The following is a 23,334-nucleotide window of genomic DNA, read 5'->3' on the forward strand; positions in this document are numbered from 1 at the left end:
CTCGGAACCTGAGGAGTGGGGCTTTAGGCGGAAATACAGTCTGCAACTCTCCCGGAAGGAGAGAAACGTCTTACGGTCCCCTGAGAACCGGTCAGGTAACTTGAGGTCGGGTTCTAGAGGTGAGGTGAGGGGTACTACTAAAGCAGCGTCACCCTGATTGACCCTTTGGGCCAGGGCCTGGACCTGTAGGGAGAGGCCCTGCATCTGCTGGGTCAGGGTCTCAAGGGGGTCCATGATAGCGTCAGCGTAGGAGAAAGGGTAGACTAGGTAAGGGCTTGTAATTATGTAATGGCAGGAAGGAGGTGAAGGGAAAGTGAGCCCTAATCTACCCACCACCCTGTCCCTGCCTACTTGCAACGACCCGCCCTAGGCGACGAGGTACAACTGGGCGGCGGTCCCTACGCTGGCTAAGTGCACTGGAAGACAAACGGGGAACACGCAAGGGAAGGGGCAGTAGCCACGGAACGCCACGAGGAAACGGGACGGTGAACGAACAGTCAGGACCAGGACGAAGTGAGTACACCCGAGCGGGCACGGAGACAGAAGCAAGCCAGGGCAAGCAAAGCAGGTCAAGCAGAACTGCAGCAAGGCAGAAGCACGGCAGAAGCAGGCTGGAGCAAGCAGCAGAGGGGCCAGGAATCCAAAAGAATTACAAGCACTGAGGGAGAGCACAGGGCAGGTAATAAAGGGCAGGGGGCGGAGCTAACTCCGAGAGACCAGGCCGCGATAGGCTCTCCCACTCCTGAGCCTGCCACCCTGGTTGGTGGGAGATGGTGTCAGTCGAACAGGTCTGGCCTCAGGTGTGGATTGATTAATCCCAGGAGTATAGCTAGATGAAGTACCTGGCAGATCCCTAACAGTGGAGCTGTAATATGTCTGGCTCTACTATGCGGAGCTCTGATATGTTCCGTTCTTCTATGTCCAGCTCTAGTATGTGGAGCTCTAGTATGTGGAGCTCTTCTATGTCCTGTTCTAGTATATGGAGCTCTAGTATGTCTGGCTCTACTATGCGGAGCTCAAGTATGTTCCATTCTTCGGTGTTCAGCTCTAGTATGTGGAGATCTTCTATGTGCTGCTCTAGTATGTGGAGCTGATCTATGTCCCGCTCTCCTATGGCCTGCTCTAGTATGTGCAGATGATCTATGTCGCACTCTCCTATGTCCTGCTCTAGTATGTGGAGCTCATCTATGTCCCACACTTCTATGTCCTGCTCTAGTAATTGGAGCTCATCAATGTCCCACTCTTCTATGTCCTGCTTTAATATGTGGAGCTCGCCTATGTCCCGCTCTTCTATGTGTTGCTCTAGTATGTGAAGCTGATCTGTGTCGCGCTCTCCTATATCCTGCTCTAGTATGTGGAGCTCATCTATGTCCCACTCTTCTATGTGTTGCTCTAGTATGTGGAGCTGATCTATGTCGCGCTCTCCTATGCCCTACTCTAGTATGTGGGGCTCATCTATGTCCCGCTCTTCTATGTCCTGCTCTGGTATGTGGAGCTCTTCTATGTCCTGCTTTAGTATGTGGAGCTCTTCTATGTCCCGCTCGTCTATGTCCTGCTCTGGTATGTGGAGCTCTTCTATGTCCTTCTTTAGTATGTGGAGCTCATCTATGTCCCACTCTTCTATGTCCCGCTCTAGTATGTGGAGCTCTTCTATGTCCCGCTCTAGTATGTGGAGCTCTTCTATGTCGCGCTCTTCTATGTCCCACTCTAGTATGTGGAGCTCTTCTATGTCCCGCTCTTCTATGTCCTGCTTTAGTATGTGGAGCTCATCTATGTCCCACTCTTCTATGTCTCGTTCCAGTATGTGGATCTCTTCTATGTCCCGCTCTAGTATGTGGAGCTCTTCTATGTCCCGCGCTTCTATGTCCCGCTCTTCTATGTCCCGCTCTAGCATGTTCCGCTCTTCTATGACCCGCTCTAGTATGTGGAGCTCTTCTATGTCCCGCTCTTCTATGTCCCGCTCTTCTATGTCCCGCTCTAACATGTTCCGCTCTTCTATGTCCTGCTCTAGTATGTGGAGCTCTTCTATGTCCCGCTCTTCTATGTCCCGCTCTTCTATGTCCTGCTCTAGTATGTGGAGCTCTTCTATGTCCCACTCTAGTATGTGGAGCTCTTCTATGTCCCGCTCTAGTATGTGGAGCTCTTCTGTGTCCCGCTCTAGTATGTGGAGCTCTTCTATGTCCCGCTCTAGTATGTGGAGCCCTAGTACATGTTACATAATGGGAAATCTAGTTCATTTTGGGAATTGGTTCCTTTAGGATTGAGTTCATTCAAAAGATTACTTTATTTAGTTCATTGTGTCTCTATCTCTGGGACACTGTTGAGAAGTGATTGGAAACATAGAAAATACACAGGGGCACCTTGGATCGTGTAACATTTCCTTTATATATTTACATATATACTCGCACATAAACTTTAAATTGAACAATAACTAAAGGTTCAGATTATGGTTCAAAAACAGGATTTGTCCCACTTTGGATGTTGTGTGTCTGTTTCTCCTCTCTGTAATTACTTGCCCTACTTTTGAAAATATTCTCTCACAGGGAATGGAAGACGTTATAATACACAATCTCCGCTTTGCCAGTTGAAAAAGTCTTGGATATTTTGCTTTTCTCTCATTCCACCCGTGTGACCTGAGGAGGTTGATAGCGAATGTATCATGTGACTTGTGAACAAACTGAACTTAATGAACTATTGAACTAATATGTTAGGAGAACGAATCATGACAGTCTAGTTAATAAGATGCATATGACACTGAATGAAGCAGCGCCACCTATTGTAGGATAGAGGTACTGACTCATGGTGAATGGGTATGAAAGAGCCGAAAAGCAGTGCAGCACCTACTACAGAGCAGGGGGTACAGGAATACAGGGCAGGGGGAACAATAGCCAGTGTCAGCAGCAAGACTGGACCCCTGGACTAGCAAGATAGTGAATTTAATGCATGAACCTACACTCATACTCACACGCAGATTTACTCACTCACTCACACTTGGGCTGTGTCTGGGCAGTGCAATTTCAGAGTTTAGTTTCTTTTATTAGATTTGTATTTGCTGGGCTGTGTTGTGTTTTTCTACTTTCCTTTAGTAGTAGTGTAACAGTGAGTAGCTGCTCTGCTCTGCTCACTCACTCACTCACTCACTCACTCCATTTGCTTTAGTTCCTGATGAAATAATCTTTGCTAGGGATATGAATGAGTCAATTCACTTTGAAGATCAGTTCACATTGAACCAATCGTTGGTGATCTTCCCATTACTAGTACACGTCCTGCTCTAGTATGTGGAGCGCTTCTATGTCCCTCTCCTCTATGTCCCGCTCCTCTATGTCCCACTCCTCTATGTCCTGCTGCTGCCTCACTGTGTACGTACAGTATGAGCCTGTGTCTATATTGATGGGAAGCAGAGGCTGCTGCCTTCCCTCCTCCTCCTCCTCACACTCCCGCCCTCCCTATCCTTGTCGTCCTCCCCAGGCAGGGTCATTTCAGGACAAGCCCAGCGCCCTGCTGCAGAATCAGCTGTAAAGCTTTCCTCCTGCTGCCTGTGCTGCTGCTCGTCCACTGCATCTGACTGTCAGGTGAGCTTCCCCTTCTCTCTTACCATTTGCTTGATGCCCACATTAGAGGTTTCTGCCAGGACACCATTTCTCCGTGTGCTGTGCTGCTAGGCTGACAAGCTGCTGCTCTGCCGGCTTGTGCAATGATATCTGTGTATTTCTACATGTCAGTTTCATTTTGTCTGCACTGCTTTTGTAAACATCCCTGGGTTATTGTAAATGTATGTGCTGGGGCAATCAATGTATGTGCTGAGGTAATGTATATGCTGAGGTAATGTATGTGCTGAGGTAACGTATGTGCTGAGGTAACGTATGTGCTGAGGTAATGTATGTGCTGAGGTAATGTATGTGCTGAGGTAACGTATGTGCTGAGGTAATGTATGTGCTGAGGTAATGTATGTGCTGAGGTAAAGTATGTGCTGAGGTAATTAATGTATGTGCTGAGGTAATGTATGTGCTGAGGTAATGTATGTGCTGAGGTAAAGTATGTGCTGAGGTAATTAATGTATGTGCTGAGGTAATGTATGTGCTGAGGTAATGTATGTGCTGAGGTAAAGTATGTGCTGAGGTAATTAATGTATGTGCTGAGGTAATGTATGTGCTGAGGTAATGTATGTGCTGAGGTAATGTATGCACATATGTGCTGAGGTAATGTATGTGCTGAGGTAATGTATGTGCTGAGGTAATGTATGTGCTGAAGTAATGTATGTGCTGAGGTAATGTATGTGCTGAGGTAATTAATGTATGTGCTGAGGTAATGTATGTGCTGAGGTAATTAATGTATGTGCTGAGGTAATGTATGTGCTGAGGTAATGTATGTGCTGAGGTAATGTATGTGCTGAGGTAATGTATGTGCTCAGGTAATGCATGCGTGTTATAATGTGTCATGTATGGCTCCAGTCATGTGACCTACATTATAATGGTGTGGGAAAGAAGAATCCACATGCACCGGTTCTGTCATGCATTGCTACAGCTGACAGCTGACTGGAGAGGTACAATACTCGGTGTTGTGTGCTGTGGTGGGAAGGCTTGTGTTACATGGTCGCCCACTTGTGTATAATACATGTACAATTGTCATCTGAGATATAAAATATTGTATGAAATGAAGCCATGTACTTTGTATTCACTTCTGCATGTTCCTAGGACACATATATGAGGGGGGGGGGGGGGGTTATGGTGTTCTCTAGTTTCAGATATTTATGAAATGTGTGATCTATAATGTGGTATAATTTGGGGTTCAGGTGCTGGGGGGCAGCACAGGGGCTCAGTGGTTAGGACTGTTGCCTAAGTCCTAAGTTTACATACGCGGACAACGTCTGCATGGACTTTGTATATACCAGGTTTTTGCTTTCTTTGCATATTCTATTTTTTTCTTCAAAATATACTTTTAGGTTATTGGTTTTCCTCTGATATTTGTCTTGGGAATGAGAGATGGTAAAATTAGAACCCCATTGGGAACAGCCAGCTTCTGTGTACAGCGCTGTGGTATATATCGGTGATCGTTTATTGACGTCTGATATGTATGTGAACCTCTATAGACATATCCCATATGTGCAGTTAATACAGGCCGATATGGACGAGTGTATGACAATAAACAGCCCCCCTGCTAAGATCAGCATTTGTTGGCCAAATTTGTACATTTTATGTATCAGAAAGTTGTTTTTTTGTTGCTGAGACTATACTTTATTCCAGGCATGGAAAATCTACAACTAAAAGTCAAGTCACTTTAGATGATGTGGTGCCATCTATGGTGACAAGTTAGACGAGTCAGTACTAATATTATAAAATAGAAATGATATGCCTGGACTGATCTCTCAGCAGACATGCTCAGGGTTATAGACGAGCACAGTCATAAGGTCAGTGGTAAATAAGTGGAAACAGTCAGCATACAGTAGAGCAGGTCAGCAATGATCTGCTGTCTCCCTGTCATAGGTACTGCTTTCTAGGCACCCCGAGCAGGGTCCCCTGCTGGTCCTGAAGGGGTGAACAGTTCAGTGATGCCAGAAAGGATTATGTTTGGATTATCTGAAAGAGAGAGGTTTTGTTTTTTTTTCTTTATTTTAGCTTTTCGGAAGAATACAGCGTGTTCTCTCAGCTGAAGAGATTCCTGCATTCTTGATGAAAACACTGGAGGGAGACGGGTCAGATGGTAGAGCGTGCCAGCCAGTCTTTTATTGCAGACATTTTCGTGTAAACTAACCTAGTTCTTCCCCTGTCCACCCTCCCGCTCCCTCCCTTCATGGGCATTTACAGACACTTGGGTGTTTGCCAACTGTGAAGTTCACAGACTGCAAGTGCTGCTACCTTGTCCTTGTTTGAAATGTCAGGCCTGCACGCTCACATTATGCTCCTCTGCTCTTCTGTTTGATTTACACTTAGCTGCTTACACGTCATTCGTGTTGCTATGATAATTCTCTTTTTTTTTAACTCCCTGTTCTCTTACATTAGTCAGACAAAAGCTAGGCCTATTAAAACCAGGCTTTTCAGGTCATCAATCTCATTAGGATTATCCAGTACTGTCGCTATGTTCCTGAACAGCAGGCTGGAGAATTTCCCCCACTCATGTGATCACTTCTGTTGCTCATTTCATTGCTGTTTTATTGCTGGCAAATGAATAGTCATTGATTTTTAAAAGCAACTTTGTGTCTGAGACACCGTGTACCTTGAATTAATGGTGGCCAAACAAGAAGAAATATTTTACAAAAAAATAAATAAATATTGAGTTTATATGAAATAGTTGATCATTTGTTAGTAAAACAAAAAAAAAGTACAAAAACAGATGACTAGAAAATGACTAGTGGAATCAATTAATACATTGATAGTTTAATAAAGTACGATTTCCGGTTTCAGCAAGCCAATGTTATTTTTTGTAGAATTAAAAGTTTTACAATTTTCCAATATACTTTCTGTATTAAAGAAGCACTCTGGGTTTTTATTTATACACCCCCCACGTTTGCAAATGTGTTGAAGTTTAATGTAGACATGTGTATTGACTTACAGTGCCTTGGTGCTGTATTTTCTGGGCCGCTGTGGGGTCATACGATCCCTATATTGTACAGCGTCTGCCTTAGGGACCCGAAATCAGGCTCTCAATGCATGTCTATGAAACAGATTCCATGTGAGTCTCATAGACTTGCATTGAGAGATTGACATCCGCTTTCTACAATAGACCCTGTAGAATTTGGGTTTTCAGAGTACAGAACATGGCGGCCAGTAACGCAGCAGCGTCCCGTAAAAATACAGCACCAGGTAAGTCAATACACATCACTACATTACACTACATCACATTTGCAAAAAAGAAAAACCTGGAGTGCTTCTTTAATTTTTCAGATTTCAGAATCTCTGCTTGTTGTTATTCAGTAGGAACAGTCATTGTTTAACCCCTTAGTGACCAGCCTATTTTAAACCTTGATGACCAAGCTATTTTTATAGTTTTTCCATCATCACATTCCAAGAGCTATAACTTTTTTATTTTTACGTCAACATAGCTGTAAAAGGACTTGTTTTTTGCGGGACAAGTTGTATTTTTTAATAGCAACATTTTGGGGTACATATAATTTATTGATTAACTTTTATTAACTTTTCTTTGGGGCGTAATAGAAAAAACCCCAGCTGTTTTGCCACTCTTTTTTTGTGGTTTTAATTTACACCATTTACCGTGTGGTATAAATAACATAATAACTTTATTCAGCAGGTCGTTACGATTGCGACGATACCAAATTTATATACTGTATATGTCGGCGTATAAGACGACTGGGCGTATAAGACGACCCCCAACTTTTACCCTTAAAATATAGAATTTAAGATATACTCACCATTTCGTGCAGGAGCGCTTCACTATGGCCATCGGCGGCAGGACCCAGGACTCTCTGTCTCTTTGAACTTGCGCATGCGCAGATAGGCTGCTTCATCGCGCGAGATCTGAGAGGCAGGGAATGAGAGGAAAGGGCGGGCCAGAGGATCTTACAGAGATGTTCCCTGGCGGCTAATACCGGCTTCCCTCAGATCCGTGGCGGATTCCGTGCATCCCGGGAGCCTGTGTACCGGACTGCAGGCTCACAAGGTAACACACAACCTGTGTGTAGACAATATGTAGACTAGGGATGTCACGATACCAGAATTTGGACTTCGATACCGATACTTCGTTTAGTATTGCGATTTCGATACCAATTTCGATACTTTTGCCAACAGTAATAAAAAAAAAAATTCTTCCGTTTTCTGATGTGAGGCGCGACGTGTGATGAATTTTGAACGCGCCTCACATTAAGGGCATGACCACACATGGCGGAATTCCTCCGCAACTGTCCGCATCAATGCCGCACCTAATCCGGGTTGCGGATTACGGCTGCGGATCTGCACAAAATGTGCAGTACATTGATGCGGACTAGCTGCTGCGGACTGCGGGAAAAGTGCTTCCCTTCTCCCTATCAGTGCAGGATAGAGAGAAGGGACAGCACTTTCCCTAGTGAAAGTAAAAGAAATTCATACTTACCGCCCGTTGTCTTTATGACGCGTCCCTCCTTCGGCATCCAGCCCGACCTCCCTGGATGACGCGCCAGTCCATGTGACCGCTGCAGCCTGTGCTTGGCCTGTGATTGGCTGCAGCCGTCACTTACTCTGAAACGTCATCCTGGGAGGCCGGACTGGAGACAGAAACAGGGAGTTCTCGGTAAGTACGAACTTCATTTTTTTTTACAGATACATGTATATTGAGATCGGTAGTCACTGTCCCGGGTGCAGAAACAGTTACTGCCGATCGCTTAACTCTTTCAGCACCCTGGACAGTGACTATTTACTGACGTCTCCTAGCAACGCTCCCGTCATTACGGGAGCCCCATTGACTTCCTCAGTCTGGCTGTAGACCTAGAAATACATAGGTCCAGCCAGAATGAAGAAATGTCAAGTAAAAAAAGCAAGACGCATCCGCAGCACACATGACATGTGCATGACAGCTGCGGACTTCATTGCGGAACTTTGAATCTCCATTGAAGTCAATGGAGAAATTCCGCCATGAGTCCGCCACTGCTCCGCAACAGACAGAGCATGCTGCGGACACCAAATTCCGCTCCGCAGCCTATGCTCCGCAGCGGAATTGTACGCATCGTGTAAACGAACACTGCGAAATTAAAGTGAAAGTCAATGTAGAAACGGCTCCGCTGCGGATTAACGCTGCGGAGTGTCCGCAGCGGAATTTAAGTGCAATTCCGCCATGTGTGAACCCGCCCTAATAGTAATTAATCCCATCATGTTTCTCAGTCATATTGGGTTAATGTGCGAGGTACATGATGGGGTTAATTACTATTAATGTGAGGAACATGGAGGGTAAATTCATCGCACCTCGCGCCTCACATTAATAAGTGAATGAAAGCCGTGTTTATTTCATTTTTTTACAGCGTACACATCATAAATGATGCAAAAACATTGTTGTCCGCGCCATTACTGAATGTGTGTATTTTATGTATTGAGACTTATTTTAATGTTTATTGTAAAAAAGGTGAAGGTGTATTTTTTTTAAAATTTAACAATACTTTGTTTTTACTTTATTTTTAAACTTTAATGTACTGACATATATCAGATATATCCCAGTACATTAGCCTGTGGACGGATAGTACACAGACATATATCAGATATGTGCCAGTACATTAACCTGTGGACGGATAATACACAGGCAGTTGTTAGGACATACTTGGGTATGTCCTAACAACATGAAATATGGTAAGACAGCCCTGGGGTCCGTCAATAGACCCTGGGCTGTCTGCCCATATATGGTATGGCCCTCGATCGCGTCACAGGAATTCCCTGTGACGCGATCCAGGGGCATCCCCCCTTCTCACTTTCCCCTGAATGCTGCAGTCAGCTGTGATCGCAGCATTCAGGGGAATAACGGCGGAGATGAGCGGTTTCTCTGATCTCCGCCGTTATAGAGCGGGGCTGCGGCTGTGTAATACAGCCATTGCCCCGCTCCTGACAGGAAGTGCGCGCGCGGTCAGCATGAGGTGATGCGGCCGGCGCTGCACTAATGAGCGGCAGTTCAGGCACTGAAGACAGAACATGGGGGTGTTTTGTAGCGCGCCCGCCATGTTCTGTCTCCAGTGCCGCCGCTCATTAGTGCAGCGCTGGCCGCATTGCATCATCCTGACCCCGCGAACTTATCATGACTCAGGAGCGGGGCTGTGGCTGAATTACACAGCCGCAGCCGCGCTCCCATACATTCATGTGTTACTATACTGAGCTGTGCGGCTGCAACGTGCATCCCTAATGTAGACAATATCCGGCATATAAGACGACCCCACACTTTTGAAATTTTTTTAAGGGTGTAAAAAGTCGTCTTGTACGCCGATATATACGGTAGTTTTCTTGTGTTTTACTACTTTTACACAGTAAAAACACAGTTCTTCCCCAAAAAGTTTTGTGTCTCCATATTTGAAGAGCTATAACTTTTTTATTTTTCCACCGATGCAGCTGTATGAGGGCTTTTGTTTTGTGGGACGACTTGTAGTTTCTATCGGTACCATTTTAGAGAAGATGCGACTTTTTGATCACTTTTTATCAAATTTTTTTGAAAGCAGGATGAACAGAAAACAGCAATTCTGGCACTGGTTTTTATTTTATTTTTTACAGCGTTCGCCGACTGGGTTAAATAACATAATAGCTTTATAATTGGGGCCTTTACGGATGCGGCGATACCAAATATGTGTAACTTTTTTACTTTCGTGTTATTATAATAAAGCATTTTGTAAGAGAAAAAAGTGGGGTTTTCATTTTCTTTCACTTATTTATTTATTAATCTCTTTATCAAACTTTTTTTTCAACTTTTATACTAGTCCCACTAGGGGACTTCACTATGTGATCGTCTGATCACTTTTATTATACACTGCAATACTTCTGTATTACAGTGTATTACTGCCTGTCCGTTTACAACAGACAGGCATCTGCTAGGCCATTCCAGAGGCATAGCGTAGCAGGCATCCACTACAGGCAGACCTGGGGGTCTTTATTAGGCCCCCGGCTGCCATAGAAGACACTGGCGCCCTTTGATCTCATAGCAGGGTGCCAGTGGAGTGAGAGAGGGAGCTCCCTCCCTCTCTCTAAAACCACTTAGATGCGGCGCTGAGAACAGGCAGTTTTAACTGCTCCCGGCGCCGCAGATTTATTCTGATGCAGCGCCGTGAAAAGGCGTATGCATCAGAATGAAGCCCATTAGTGGCCACCGTGAAAAGGCGTATTGGCGGTCACTAACGGGTTAATTTTAGTGGATATAATTCAGTCCATGTTCATGTGATGGACACACAGGTGCAGGCTCGTTACAATTACAGTATTTGTATCACAGCTGTGTCTTCTAATGAGCCCAGCACCTGTGTGTCCATCACATGACCATGGACAGAATTGTATCCACTAGCATTTAACAATGAATGTTCTTACTGAATAACAACAAGCAGAGATATTGAAAACTGTGAGGAATTAATACAGAAAGCATATTGGAAAATTGTATAACTTTTAATTATATAAAAAAATAACATTAATTTGCTGAAATCAGACATCTCCTTTAAGGGTCTCTCTGCTTTAGACATCCTCTTTACATATGCCTTGTTAGGGCACATGAATGTAACAGAGTGATCCACCTCAATTAGTCCGAGCAGAGAGGCACTGCAAAAAGCAGATTTCAATAAGTACTGTGTAATGCTTCATTGACAACTTACTGACCGTTTCACCTGGTGATAACAATTAATAGGGCTGATAGCAGGTTCACCACAATCATCACATCGCTAGGGGATTATTAGGGTATGTGCACACACACTAATTACGTCCGTAATTGACGGACGTATTTCGGCCGCAAGTACCGGACCGAACACAGTGCAGGGAGCCGGGCTCCTAGCATCATACTTACGTACGATACTAGGAGTCCCTGCCTCTCCGTGGAACTACTGTCCCGTACTGAAAACATGATTACAGTACGGGACAGTTGTCCTGCAGCGAGGCAGGGACTCCTAGCATCGTATATAAGTATGATGCTAGGAGCCCGGCTCCCTGCACTGTGTTCGGTCCGGTACTTGCAGCCGAAATACGTCCGTCAATTACGGACGTAATTAGTGTGTGTGCACATACCCTTAATGTGACCCAGACAGCCCCTTTAATTTTGCAAGTATTTGACATTAAATATTGCATAAACAACAATTCCACAATATATTATTAACTGCATCCAAATCTGAGACAAAAATACAGGACCCTAAACCTCTGGAAATTTAAATTGCCTTTGGTGCCTTAAGATTCTGGCAGCAACCTATAGGTCACAAATTTTAGGATAGTCTGCAGACTACAGAATATAGCCTGTTGACAAGCTGTCAGAGAAGCTGGCTGCCTTGACGTAGCAGAAGTAATTCTATTAGTTTGTTTAAAAATATTAGGTTAAAGAGCAGTCCCCTAATATGTTGAGATACATGGAAGCATAAAAGATGGAATAACATTAATCTCTATATAAAAAAAAAAAAACCTTTTGGTACTATCCTATCTCATATCAGCCCAGTCACCCCTGCAAATATCTTCAACTGGATATTCTGGGATTTAAATAATTAAATATTTTATATATGAATATACTACGATCAGTCATAACAATAATGCCACTTGCCTTTAGGGGAGGCCTGTGGTATCTGACACCAAGGCGTTCGCAGTAGATCCTTTAAGTCCTCTAAGTTGCAAGACAGGGCCTCCATGGATCAAACTTGTTTTTCCAGCACTCCCACAGATGCTTGATCTGATTGAGATCTGGGAAATTTGGAGGCCAAGTTAACACCTTAAACATTGTCATATTCCTCGAGCCATTCCTGAACAATCTTTGAAGTGTGGCAGGTCGCATTATCCTGCTGAAAGAGGTCACTGCCATTAGGGAATACTACTGTAATGAAGGGGTGTATTTGGTCTGCAATAATGTTTAGATAGGTGGTACGTGTCAAAGTAACATCCACATGAAAGCCAGGACCCAGGATTTTCCAGCAGAATATTGCCCAGAGCACCTCACTACCTCTGCTGGCTTGCGTTCTTCCCATAGTGCATCCTGGTGCCATCTTTTCCCTAGGTAAGTGATGCACGCACACCCGGCAATCCACAAGATATAAAAGAAAATGTGATTCATCAGAATAGGTTACCTACTTTAATTGCTCCATAATCCAGTTCTGATGCTCACGTGCCATTGTAGGTACTTTGGTGGTGGACAGGGGTCAGAATGGGCACTCTGACCAGTCTGTAGCTACTCAGCCACAAATACAGCAATCTACGATGCGCTGTTTGTTCTGACACCTTTCTCTCATAACCAGCAGAATTTTTTTCTTCAATTTTGCTTCAGTAGCTCTTCTGTGGGTTTTGGGCACCCATAACCACTGGATATTGGGAACCCCTCACAAGACCTGCCATTTTAGAAATGCTTTGACCCAGTCATTTAGCCATCACAATTTGTGTCAAAGTCGCTCCGAACCTAACGATTGTCCATCTTTACTGCTTCCAACACATCAACTTAAAGAGGCTCTGTCACCAGATTTTGCAACCCCTATCTGCTATAGCAGCAGATAGGCGCTGCAATGTAGATTACAGTAACGTTTTTATTTTTTAAAAACGAGCATTTTTGGCCAAGTTATGACCATTTTTGTATTTATGCAAATGAGGCTTGCAAAAGTACAACTGGGCGTGTTTACAGTAAAAGTCCAACTGGGCGTGTATTATGTGCGTACATCGGGGCATTTTTACTTCTTTTACTAGCTGGGCGTTCTGACGAGAAGTATCATCCACTTCTCTTCAGAACGCCCAGCTTCTGGCAGATCACGCTGTGACGTCACTTCCCCAGGTAGCCTCGGCACCAAAGGCTACAGTTGATTCTGCAGCAGCATCAGCGTTTGCAGGTAAGTAGCTACATCGACTTACCTGGCACTGATTTTGACGTGGAAAACGCATCGGAATCGGCACCAAAAAATGCACCAAGTCTCCTCCCAATGATTTTAATGGGACTCAGAGGCATTGTTCCTGAGCGTTTTTTATCCGCTCGCGGTAAAAAAAAAGCGACATGACCTTTCTTGAGGCGTTTTCTGCCTCAAAAACCGCATTGAAAACTGCTCTGAACGGCTGCAGCGATTTTTGACACGGTATTCGATAGGGTTTTTGGAAAAAAAATGTTCAGAGTCTTTTTCATTGTCTATCGAAGAAAGAGGTAAAAAACAGCCTAAAAAATAAGCCTAAAAAAACACGACAAAAACTGTGTGTAGTACAAAATCACTTAAAAAAAACGGAGCTGATTTTTCCAGGCAGAATTTTCTGCCTGCAAAAAACTCAGTGTGAACTGACCCGAAGGCCTCATGAACACGACCGTGCTCGTAATTACGACTCGTAATTACGAGCACGGCCGGGCAGGGGCGGCCACGGGCAGCCGGCCGCTTTTGCGAGCCGTGCTGCCATTATAAAGTATAGCAGCACGGCCCGTAAAATAGAAAAATAGAACATGTTCTATTTTTTTAATGGCACGGGCACCTTCCCGTGAGAAAACGGGAAGGTACCCGTGGCTAACAGAAGCATATGAGCCCTTTATTGCGGGTCGTAATTACGACCCGCAATAACGGGTGTTTTTACGGTCGTGTGCATGAGGCCTTAGTCCTCTAGGTTTGGAGTGCACAGAAAAGACTAGAAGGCTTTCAATGATAATTCATGGGAAGAGTAGAAAAATGTTCTCCAGCACGTCCATTTAAAATTCAAGCTTTTTATTGGCAATTTAAAAAAAAGGGCACAGCACAGGTCGGTTGTCTGATGCTTACGCATTTTAAACAAGACTGTTCTTAGTCATAGCATGCTATTTTTTCAATATCTTCACCTATATGGCTTGCGGTCCTCCGTATGTAATTCCCAGGTTGGCAGCAGGTATAAATAATATTATTTCCTAGTGGTATTAGGGATGTCGTAGCATTACTGAAGCTTAGCATTAAGGTCAAAACCATCTCAGATAATACTAGAGTAAGAGCCATGTTCCCTCTGTCTCAACACGAATTGTCATATTTGAAACTGTTTGAAAATATTGGGGACCACTGGTGAAAGTCTCTCATCGTTCTAGCTTGCATTTGTCAGAAAAGAGTCGTAATCCTACATCGTCTGCCAAGCATATTCGTTCTTGTTGCTACAGTGGAAAAATAAGGTGTAAATAAGGTGTAAAAGAAGAAAAAATAAAAAGCCATAGTGAAGAGAATGTGTATAAAATGATAAAAAAAAGAAACCTGCATTGTCTACGTAAAAAACATCACAAAAATCACGTCGCTAGCCGAACTAATAACAAAGTTATAGCAATTTAACTAACGCGTGCTAAAAATTGCTAAACGGTGTCTGGTCCCGAGAGCTCAAAATAGCCCGGTCCTGAACCATTTAGGGTATGTTCACACAACTTATCAAAATACGTCTGAAAATACGGAGCTGTTTTCAGGCGAAAACAGCTACTGATTTTCAGACGTTTTTCTCGGCATATTTTACAGACGTTATTGGTTCTTTTTTTCAATGGAGTCAATGAAAAACGGCTCCAAAAACATCCCAAGAAGTGACATGCACTTCTTTTTCGCAGGTGTCTTTTTACGCTCCGTCTTTTGACAGCGACGCGTAAAATAACACTTCGTGGGAACAGAACATCGAAAAACCCATTGAAAGCAATGGGCAGATGTTTGTAGGCATAATGGAGCCGTTTTTTCAGGCGTAATTCGAGGTGTAAAATGCCCGAATTACATCTGAAAACCGTGCGTGTGAACATACCCTTAAAGTTACAGGCCCAAAGCCTGAGTCTGCAATCTGAGAGATTCTGAAGACAACATTTACTGTTCTGATTTCAGACGATCCTATCAGCATAGACCATTTAAAATGTTCACAATAAGCACAATATTTTATAGTTGCTAACCCATCTGGCAGTTCTTTTTTTTTTTCTAGTCTGTACTTTTTGCATAATTCTTAGTAGGATATAAAAATATGTAACTGAGTTGGAACTTTCTTTATTTCCAGTCTGTGTGCATATATTATACCTATCCTACATTGTGTACATAACCTTTCTAGATGACCTAGAACAACAATCGCTGCAATTCCTTTTGTTCTGTACTGCAGTACATTGACTTGTGTATTTATCTTTCATTTAAGAGTATTTTGTTAATTGAAAATCTCATCTGTAAAATTAAAACAATTGCATTTGTTTGTGAAAAATCTAAAAACAATGCAGGATGTACTGTATTAACCCCTTAAAGTCCAAGCCATTTTTCATTTTATTTGAGTAGTGTTTGGCTTATTTTGTTGTGGGAGGAGTTGAAGTTTCTATTTAAAGTACCATACTTGAAAACCGAACAAAATATCTTTCTGGGGTGGAATTGGAAAAAATTGTTTTTTTGGGTTTGGTTTTTACAACTTTCTAAACAACAACTTAACCTTATTCTGCTGGTCAAAACGATTACAGCAATAGTTTTTTAATATTTGTTATGTTTCACCATATTCTGAAAGCCACCATTTTATTATTTTTTTCTTCAATTGAGCAGTGGGAGAGCTTATTTTTTGTGGGACAAACTGAAGTTTTTATTAGTGCCGTTTTTGGTATATATAACTTTTCGATCACTTTTAATAAAAAAAATTTGCTAAGTAGCATCTAAGTAGTTAAATGTCTCTGACCTCCCATTGACATTGGCGTGCAGGCAGAGAAAAATCTGCCTCAAAATTCCAAACGAAATTTTGAGGCAGATGTTCTGCCTGCAAAAAACTCTGTGTGAACCCAGCCTAAAAGACCCTTCCTTATGCCATTGTTACTTTTGACGGACTGGGGCAGATGTACTATTGGCTCTGCACAAGAATTCGAGCCGAAGTTGCACCTTATTTTTTTGCGCAAATCATTTTACACACATCTATCAATGAAATGTGCCCAAAAAAACCAGATGTTTGCATTTAGTTTGACAAGGGCGTGCCTTAGTAGAAAAGGGGGCATGGCTTGAGATGCATCAAATTGCACCAAAATTTGGTCTGTAGTAAGCAAACCAAGAGGTGGTACAAAATGTGTCTATTTGTGTAACTAGTCTAATACTTAGCTGTCAAAATTTAAGATAATATTAGTAAATCTGCCCCACAATTTATAACCCATTATCAAACATATATTGGACAGAGAAATTGGTTGGATGAACATGTTGCCTTATGTATTTGCCACCAAATTGCCTTTTCCCAAGTCCCATTCTGCAAGCTAAAATGACCAATGCCAACCACTTACAGGAGACCAAATGTTAGCGTGGCTGCACTTTTTTGGGCTTTTTCCAAAACTCCCATAGCGTCCGATGTAGATAGTCGCGCACATCTCCGCCTGCAGCGGTATCATCCAATACCTACTGGAGTCACCACTGAAGAGACGTGTTTCGCCGCGTCATTGAGTAAATGAGCCGACGGGCCCAGAAACACATAACTAGGGCATTTTAAGGTGAGTACAGTACAATCTGCAGCCGCCAGCCCTGTTTTATTTAAGGTCATACATTAAGTACCACTCTTTTGTTTGTGATTTCACCTTAATTTTGTAGCTATTGCTTGTGAAGTATTTCCTCCTTCAATTTAGTGTAATACTTTTTAAAGTGAACAATGAGGGAGGTCTGTCACGGGAAGACTCATAAATATGCAGAGATAAACAGAAGATGATATTGGAAACAGTAACGATTGCTATAAACTAGACAAAATAAAAGAATACACCAGGAAGGACATCTGATTTATACTAGATATTTTTTCTGCATTGCAGCTGATGAGGATGAATGATATTACCATATTAACGTGAAACATATGAGTTTCTTGTGTTTGATTAATAACAGCCTGGTAATTATTATATAAACAAGAGAACAGCCGCCTGTGTTAAGGTTTATTTGTAGTGAGCATTTGATTGTAATACAGTTCATAGTACAGTAATACAGTCCATTCTTCTAAGGGCTTGTCCATATGTAGTGGAATTGCTGCGTATTTTCTGTCCGTAATTGCGGACGGAACATACGCAGCAGTATACAGTAGCAGCAAAAGTGGGTGTGATTTAATAAATCTCATCCACACGCTGCGTAAAAATTCAGAGCAGAAATTGAGACGTAGTGCGTATTTTTCGGATCACTGCAGGTCAATTCCTGCTGCGGAAAGTGGACTGAATTGATGCGTTTATTCAGGGGAGATGTCACTATTTCCTATCATTGTGAAGAATGCAGCAAAATATGCACCATTTTCTGCAGTCAAAAACGCAGGAAATGGTGCATTTTTGCCGCAGCACAAAGTCGGATACTTTCAACAGAATTGCTGCAGAAATTTTCTGCAGCAATTCCGTTACATGTGGACAAGCCCTAAGAGTGCCAACACTGTTGTGTTGTTAAAATTCCTTAAAGGTTAAGTCCACCTTTGTAACCGTTTGTTTATTGCTCCAATGTATCTAAAACAAATAAAAATAATCATCTTTGCAGTTAGTCTTGATTAAAAATATTCTATTGTTTTGTGTATACATCTCTTATGCAGACCTATGTGTTTCATTGATTACAGACTGCAAACAAACCCTCGTCAGTCTGATCCTTCTGTCATACAACATATGGAAGAGAGTATAAAAAATCAGTTGCTATGGTGGAAAAATGCTTTAGGCTTGATTCTCACCTCGCGGATTTGTTGCAGATTTTGTTGTAGATTTTGATGCAGATTTTTGAGCCAAAGTCGGAAGTGGTTTCAAAAGGAATGGGAAATATAAAGAAGAAAAGTATACTCCGTCCTTCTGCATCCACTTCTGGCTTTGGCTAAAAAATCTGCAACAAAATCTGTAACAAATATGCGATATGTATTTAAAGGGGTTATCCGGTGGTATAAAATTATTCTGCATTGTATTTATACCTAAAATATGGACTACTTACAAAATTATTTCTTTAATGAAAGATGCGCCGATCCCCTGTTCCTCTTCACAGTCACATGGTACACAAATGACTGTAATTTCTTCCTCTGCTATGACGTGCCGACAAAGCATCACGTGATCGAGGGATGTGTCTCCCTCCAGTCTGTGTCGGCTTGTCATTGATCACATGACCACAAGGGGCTAGAACAGTGTAAAATTGACAGCCTCTTGTGGTCATGTGATTGACTGATAAGCGTCTGATAACCCCTTTAAAGCCTCCTTCGCACAAACCTTATTGTCTGGCAAAGATGCCAGCTTTTTTAAAAATGTAACATACATATTTTATGGCGTTTTTACATGCAATTTTAGTGTAGTTTTTTATTTCGTTTCATTTTGTACATTGTTTTTTTCTGGCGTTTTTGAAGTCTTATAGGGAAGTCTATGGGGAAAAACGTCGGAAATACACCATACCTAGAGCATTCTGCGTTTTGAAAAACGCCACTGTCCCCAATAATGCTGCAAAAATGCCACAAACCAAAATGCTGTATATATAGGCTTTTTCATATTTTACTATAGACTAGTAACATCTTTAACATCATTAAGCCAGGATCACACACAAACTTTGATGCAGTTTTTGGCTCAGTTTTTTATACAAACACAGGAATGGACTGAAAAAAGGAGTTTTCTTTCAGAATTTTCTTTGTTCCTTTCCTTCCTTATTGATCCAATACTGGCTTTGCCACAAAAAAACTGTGCCAAAAACGGCACCCAAACTGTGTGTGATACAGCAGAGGAAGCGTGATCTCGTTGTAACCTGTCATTTAGAGCGAGATCTCGCGAGATCACGCTTCCTCTGCTGTAACTACCACAGACAGAGTAACGAAGTGCAGAGATTGTGAATAGACATTCCGTGGAATGTCTATTCACTGTCTAAACACTTCAGTATTGTTAATCTGTTAGTATAAGACAGCACATAAGGATCTAGCAGGATCCCTATGCGCTGAGTAAATGAATGGAGAGGAGCGAATGACGCTGATTGGTCAGTGTCATACACTTCTCTGTACAACGTCCACTTGGTCTAAAGTAAAAATACGCCCAGTTGGGCATTAAGCAACTCATTAGCATAAATCTAAAATCGCTAATAAAGTGGTGAAAACAAATCGTTTTATTAAATAAAAAGCACTGCTGCCACCTACATTATAGCGCCGATCTCCTTATGTAGGAGATAGGGCACTTATAATGTGGTGACAGAGCCTCTTTAAGGCAACCTCACAATCTTGATGCTTGTGTATTATTACAAATGTTTATATGCTTTAAAGTGTCATGCTGGGCTTTAACTGAAGTATAGTAAAGTAAAAATGACAGTCACCCTCCAATACAAATCAACATGAATCTTGGTCATGCAACATTCACATTGACTTTTTACGCAATGTGAAAATTGCTCTTTTTATCACACAGCACAAATAGCCAAGCACCTGGGCTTAAAGCGAAAATCGTAAGCTCTTTTAAAAGTAACTTTGAATATTTCAAACATAATTTTCACATTGCGTAAAAAGTCAATGTGAATGTTGAATGACCAAGATTGCACATTTATTTTCCGCCAAAAGAAAAAACGCTGCAGCCAGTGTTTTTTTGTTAATTTAACCCCAGTATCACACACAGTTTGGGTATTTCTGCAATTTTTTGGCTCATTTTACGTTAATATAGTCTCTAGTCTGCTGTGTGACTTCGTTATTAACCATTTGCGCCAAAATTTAAAGTAATTTGCACCATGCACGTCAGTTTTTAAAATTGAAGTGAAAAGTAGGCGTGGCTTACTGCCTGGCCGGGATTTAGACTAGTCGTAAATGAGTACAAAAGTCGCATCTCTACTGCACACAGACGCTGGCGTACAGTAAATGTGTCATTTTAGTCAGTATGAAAGTTAATAGCATTGATGTATGCTGTGACAAATTTATCACAGAAAGAGCATGCAGTCATAAACTTATCGCTACATACACTATATGGACAAAAGTATTAGGACTTACAACTTAATCATTGAATTCAGGCTTTTCATTCTATCCCATTTCCAAGGGGTATAAAATCATGTCCCTAGCCATGCAGTCTACCTTTATAAACATTTGTGAAAGAATGGGTCGTTCTAAAGAGCTCACTGAATTCCAGTGTGGTACTGTGATAGGATGCCACCGTTGCAACAAGTCAGTTCGTAAAATTTCTTCTCTCCTAGATATTCCACAATTAACTGTGAGGGTATGTTCACACGCAAACTGAAAAACGCCTGAAAACACGGAGCTGTTTTTTGAGCAACTCGCGTTTTTCGCTGCGTTTTCGCTGCGTTTTTTTACGGCCGTTTTTGGAGCTGTTTTCAATAGAGACTATGAAAAACAGCTCCAAAAACGTCACAAGAAGTGACCCGCACTTCTTTTTCACGGCCGTTTTATTTTCAAAACGGCCGCGTAAAAAAACGGCCCGTCGGAACAGAATGACGTTTTTCCCATTGAAATCAATGGGCAGATGTTTGGAGGCGTCCTGCTTCCGATTTTTCGGGAGTTTACGGCCCGAAAATAGGTTGTGTGAACATACCCTCAGTGGTATTATTACAAAGTGGAAGCATTTAGGAACCACAGCAACTCAGTGGCAGACCACGTAAAGTTACAGGGCGGGGTTGCCGAGTGCTGAAGCACAAAGTCGCCAACACTCTGCTGACTAAATAACTGCAGAGTACAAACCCACAGTTGGGAGCTGCGTTGGGAGCTTTGTGGAATGGGCTTCCATTACCGAGCAGCTGCATGCAAAAATTACACCAAGCACAATGCCAAGCGTCGGATGCAGTGGTGTAAAGCACGTTGCCACTGGACTCTGGAGCAGTGGAAACATGTTCTGTGGAGTGATTAATCACCATTCTCTATCTGGCAGTCTGATGCAAAAGTCTGGGTTTGGCGAATGCCAGGAGAACGTTAACTGCCTGACTGCATTGTGCCAACTGTAAATTTTCATGGAGGAGGGATAATGCTATGGGATTGTTTTTCAGGGATTGGCCTAGGCCCCATAGTTCCAGTGAAGAGAAATCTTAATGCTTCAGCATACCGAGACATTTTGGACAATTATATTCTTCCAAATTTGTGGGAACAGCTTGGGGAAGGCCCTTTTTGTTCCAGTATGGCTGTGCTCAAGTTCACAAAGCAAGGTCCATAAAGGCTTTGTTGGTGAGTTTGGTTTGGAAGAACTTGACTGGCCTGCACCGATCGCTGAGAATCAACCACATTCAACACCTTTGGGATGAATAGAATGGAGTTTACGAGCCAGGCCCTCTCATCCAACATCAGTGTCTGACCTCATAAATGCTCTTTTGGATGAATGGGCACAAATTCACACAGACACACTCCAAAATCTTGTACTAAGTCTTCCCAGAAGAGTGAAAGCTGTTTTAACTGCAAAGGGGGACAAACTTTTTATTAATGCCTATGGATTTAGAATGGGATATCATTAAAGCTCCTGTAGGTGTCCCAATACCTTTATCCATATAGTGTATGACAATAAAGTAGCCAAGTTTTAAAAATTGGCTAAACTGACGCCACTTTTGATAAATGTGGGCCGTAATCTTAATCTTAGATTTACATCTTTTGTAACCTCTTTCTGCCAGGCCATAAATTTTGCTCTTCCTTATTTCCAACACCCACCTTACCTGCTATAAATACACTTTCAGCTAGTCATCTGTCACATTCAACAGCAATGAACAGGACCAGCTCCAGATGTACAGTATGTTTGCTCAAAGGCAACAGAATCACAGTGGGTTCCCTGTCTACCCCAACCAGAGCCTTAAGTCTGTCCCTCATAGTGTACACCTCAACCTTGTTTCCACACTGCTAGAGAGAGTTGACAAAAATTCTCAATCTATACTATTTAGATTATTGATTAAGCTGTGTCCTATAATTTGTCTTTAGTTCGCAATGTTCTAAATTATTCTTGTTCTTGAATTATATATCACTCAATGGCATATGTGTGATGACCAGTGAATATGCAAATAACCCAGCCTACAAAAAACATTATTTTATCTTTGGCCTGTTTAGCTTGATATTGCCCAGTGCTGTACAGAGATTGTTACCACTCCCTATTTGCGCTCACAATCTACAGTGCCTTGCAAAAGTATTTACTCCATTGCTTTTTTTTAATAAAATAGATTTTACATTTGATTTGATGTAATGTACCTAACAAAATAGTCCAAATTGCTACAGTTGAATGAAAAAAAACATCTTTTTTTTTTTTTAAAGAAAACAAAAAACTAAAAAGTTGGAAGTTCGTATGTATTCACCCCCTTTCCTTTGAAGCCCCTAAATAAGGTCTGGTTAAACCAATCAACTTCAGAAGTTACATAATTAGTTAAATAAGGTCCTCCTGTGTGCATTTAAAGTCACATGATCTGTCACATGATGACACTATAAGGGCATGGCCCCACGTGCCGGTTTTCCTCCGCAGCTGTCCACATCAATGGCGCACAGAATCTGCGTTGCAGATTCTGCGGCGGATCTGCCCAAAATGTGCAGTAAATTGATGCGGACTAGCTGCTGCGTACTGCGGTAAAAGTGCTTCCCTTCTCTCTATCAGTGCAGGATAGAGAGAAGGGACAGCACTTTCCCTAGTGAAAGTAAAAGAATTTCATACTTACCGGCCGTTGTCTTGGTGACGCGTCCCTCTTTCGGTATCCAGCCCGACCTCCCTGGATGACGCGGCAGTCCATGTGACCGCTGCAGCCTGTGATTGGCTGCAGCCGTCACTTAGACTGAAACGTCATCCTGGGAAGCCGGACTGGAGACAGAAGCAGGGAGTTCTCGGTAAGTATGAACTTCTATTTTTTTGACAGGTTGCTGTATATTGGGATCGGTAGTCACTGTCCAGGGTGCAGAAACAGTT

General features: G+C 42.4%; 1 protein-coding gene across 1 annotated transcript in view; it reads left to right on the top strand.

The window, feature by feature from the left end:
• The first annotated feature begins 3,118 nt into the window (after window positions 1-3,118).
• The window catches only part of THRB (thyroid hormone receptor beta), a 311,538-nt gene continuing 291,322 nt past the window's right edge, over window positions 3,119-23,334 (top strand). Inside the window, exon 1 of the mRNA XM_075827198.1 lies at window positions 3,119-3,572. The gene's annotated coding sequence lies outside the window, so the exon portion shown is untranslated. The remainder of the gene's footprint in view (window positions 3,573-23,334) is intronic.

Source organism: Rhinoderma darwinii, chromosome 5 (assembly GCF_050947455.1).
Source record: "Rhinoderma darwinii isolate aRhiDar2 chromosome 5, aRhiDar2.hap1, whole genome shotgun sequence".
Taxonomy (NCBI): Eukaryota; Metazoa; Chordata; class Amphibia; order Anura; family Rhinodermatidae; genus Rhinoderma; species Rhinoderma darwinii.